This window comes from Limulus polyphemus, unplaced genomic scaffold (assembly GCF_000517525.1).
Source record: "Limulus polyphemus unplaced genomic scaffold, Limulus_polyphemus-2.1.2 Scaffold2821, whole genome shotgun sequence".
Taxonomy (NCBI): domain Eukaryota; kingdom Metazoa; phylum Arthropoda; class Merostomata; order Xiphosura; family Limulidae; genus Limulus; species Limulus polyphemus.
In genome coordinates this window covers 137834-141379 of record NW_013668431.1, presented here as the reverse complement: position 1 = coordinate 141379, position 3546 = coordinate 137834, and the positions used below count along the sequence as shown (strand labels likewise).

General features: G+C 35.8%; 1 protein-coding gene across 8 annotated transcripts in view; it reads left to right on the top strand.

The window, feature by feature from the left end:
* LOC106467988 (fibroblast growth factor receptor-like 1) overlaps positions 1–3546 on the top strand; it is a 69805-nt gene that overhangs the window by 9578 nt on the left and 56681 nt on the right. For 6 of the 8 annotated variants that reach the window (XM_022396263.1, XM_022396262.1, XM_022396261.1 and 3 more), the window contains exon 2: positions 1865–2075. The exons of 1 other annotated variant lie outside the window; for it this stretch is intronic. The gene's annotated coding sequence lies outside the window, so the exon portion shown is untranslated. Of the gene's footprint in view, positions 1–1859; positions 2076–3546 lie in introns of all 8 variants that reach the window. One more of the 8 variants, XM_022396256.1, reaches the window with a different exon arrangement.

Here is a 3546-nt window from a genome sequence, read left to right as displayed (position 1 = left end):
TAAGCCAGGTATTTGGTAAATCATTACTGACAGTGAACAATAAATCTGGTGTTTCGTAAATCATTATTGACAGCGAACAATAAGCCACGTGTTTCGTAAATCATTATTGACAGCGAACAATAAGCCAGGTGTTTGGTAAATCATTATTGACAGCGAACTATAAGCCACGTGTTTCGTAAATCATTATTGACAGCGAACAATAAATCTGGTCTTTCATAAGATGCTTGTGACTATTGTTGGTCTGATGTCTTCGTTTTAACATAAAAAGGAACCTGAACTCTGTGTTTAGTTGGTAACGAGAGGATTTAACCAATGTTTTCTAATGTCCACACAGTGATGCCCAGAAGAAAATGACTTAGTTTAGAAAGTGCGCCAACTTAAAGGCAGAACCCAATTCTCCATGATACTGCCATTGAGTTCAATAGTATTCAACACCACTATGCCCTCATATAAAATCCTAGTGTTGACCTTTGACCTTACATCTAACAAATTTTTAAACTTAGTATAGTCCAAATCAAACCAGTCCATCATTTCTTTTCTGTTTCATGAAAACAATAAGGATAAACATTGAATAAAACAGTATGCAAAATTTGACTTACTTAAGACTAGGTAATAACTTTTGTGAACCAAACTTGAGGAAATTACAATATAATACAAATTAAGAAATGATTTTTTTTTTGTAGAAAAGCCACATTGGACTACCCGCTGTGTCCACCGCGAGAAACCGAACCCCGGGTTTTAGCTTTATAAGCCAGTAAATTTACCGCTAAGAAAAATATATATGTATTAAAAATAACGCTTGGTTGAACGAGCTTTCAAAGAATCGTTAGTATAATATTTTTGAAAAAAAAAAGTGAAAGAGAGACCTAGACCTGACGGGTTTCAAACCTGTAATTTTCACATCTTCAGGACAAAATCTAATAATATCATAGGAGAACGCGACATTTAAAGTTTCTCCAAGGGATCTTGTTATTTCAGGTTCTAGTGCAATGACCTCCTATTTCGCTAAACTTTGAATTTCTTTGGATCCATGAGCCGTTAATCCGAAACTCTTTGGACCCGAGACTCCATGGTGTAGGAAAGAGTGGGAACAGTATTTGATACTAGGTTCTGTTATTTATATTATATTTAAATTACATCATGATTCTCAAGCAAAGTTTCCAAACCACTGTTCTTAGCACTTTAAACCAACGTTTCGCTGAAAATGAGTGACGTTTCATAAATTTTGCCAAAAACAATTTTAAAATTTGAGGTATCGTTTCCTTGAACTGACAACGGTCTGTCACAACCACGTTGCCGGTGGGCGGGATTTCACGAAAACAAACAAAATTTACAGAACATTCCAATTTTAAAATCGTAATGATTTTTCGTTATATTTACATTTTATTGATTTCTGACAGTTTAGGGAGGCAGTGAGCCGGTCCCTGGTATCGAAAAGGTTAAGAAAACAATTAAAACAGACTTCTAAAAAAAACCAGGTGATCGGTTTAGTTGAGAAAATAGTAGAAAATTTTCCCGGTAGGTGTAAATAAATCAAACGCCAGTTTCAGCAGTACGAATTTTTTAACGGTTTTTTTTTCTTATATATTCTGCGTTGTCGTTTAATTTAACGAGTCAACCATTCACCTGTCCAATTAAATACTTTAATAGTATGAAGCCGTTGTACGCGTGTGTGGAGATAATAATAACACTACCGTATTGATCGCTTCAGGTAGAACTTTACGATGGTCGTATACCTTTATATAAGCACGGCCAAGGAATAGGTGTGTGTACGTGTATATTTATATCTATATATAACTCAACAAGGTTACCATGGCAACACATGGTGTATTGTTCACTTCGTACGTACTCTTTAACAGAGCAGTAGTGAGCTCGATTCTGGTCGGAAAGTTACAGATTCAAGATCCGAAAAGTAGCAACGTGAAAAACAAGGCTTACGGTTATCACGGTCCAACTGGAAAAGTCTGTATGATAAGAACATTGACTATCTCTGCGTAGTTACTCCGAGAGTATCAGCGAAGAGAAACCCGTCCTATCTACCTGCCCGACCCGAGAGGTTGAAGTCTGACGAATAGGTACGTCACAACAGCCCTGAAAAAAAAAAGTTTAAGGTTTATCTTTAGCTTAGAAATAAGGATTCAACCAAAGTAGAAGATTTTAAAGCTAACAAAAGATTATTTCCGTATGCCAATCTCTTTGCTGATTTAAGTAATGCTTAGTTAATCATTTAGATTTTGATCACGAGACAGACATTGTAAAGTACTATCTTCTTAACACTTGTCCATTTTGTTATTTACTAACTCTGTGTGCCTGTAAAACTTGATTTTATATACAATTACCTTTTACAAGAACGTGTAACTATCGGAACTGTAGCGTAAAGCAAGTTAAGGTTGTTTTTTTTTACGAGTTGACAAACATACAGAGCATATATTAATTGAAAAGCGTATTTATCTGCAGATTAATAACACAAATATTTGTATTTAGACGTTTCGGAGTACAGGCTTTCTCCAAGGTCAGCATAAAATTGAAATAATAACTACGTTTCTGAATATAGGTTTAATTCGTCTTCAGCATAAAACTTAAAATCAATTTGTGTTTGGACGTTTCGGAGCAAAGGTTTACTCCATATTCAGCATAAAACTTAAACTTGAATAACAAAAAGTACTTGTATTTGGACGTTTCGGAATATTGCTTTAATTGATCTTCAGCATAAAACTTAAACAAAAGCAATGTGTATTTTGGCAAAGCTACCATACAACTATCTGCTGACTTCCCTAATTTTGAACTACTGAACAGTACAACCAGACAGCAGCACCCTACCACCAATGATCCACACTAATTGATTGACTGTCGTTCTTATAATCTACTCACATCTTGAAATGTGGTAAGCCTTTCGTGGTATCTAATGGATCTGAACCCGGCTCGCTAGCTCTGAAATATATATAACTGTACAGCAGGGCACAACAGTGGCCAAATAAAAAACAACAACATTTAATTAAGCGCAAAACTATACAACGGGCCATCTGCGCTGTGTCCGCCAAGGGGACCAAACCCTGGATTTTAGCACTCAGCTACCGGAGGACAAAACAAGAAAGAAACCTAGGAAAAAAAAATTAATCACAATAGTAATAAAAAACCACCTAAAATTATAAACGCTAGATAGGGTTGGTTGAAATGACTTTGCTGTACAGTGCTAGCCACTTAAGTCAACATTCCGACTTTATTGACTGTGTTATAAATTCTCGTTCCTCGATCCTCCTTACACTAGCAAAAAAAAAGTGCCTCGCTGTCTCGACATCGACTTAGACGAATAACGGTTGATGTCGACAGAACATTCTGGTCCCAAAACCTTTTATATTCGTTGTTTTCTTTATGAATATGTTAACAACATGCGTAAACAGGACTTCCGAGAGGAGTTTCAAACCATTAAAATGGAAAAAGTACGAAGTATGTGCAAACCATGAACAAACTTGTATGTTGGTTTGTTTTTTTAATTTCGCGCAACGTTACCAATGGGATATCTGCGTTAGCCGTTCCTAATTTAGC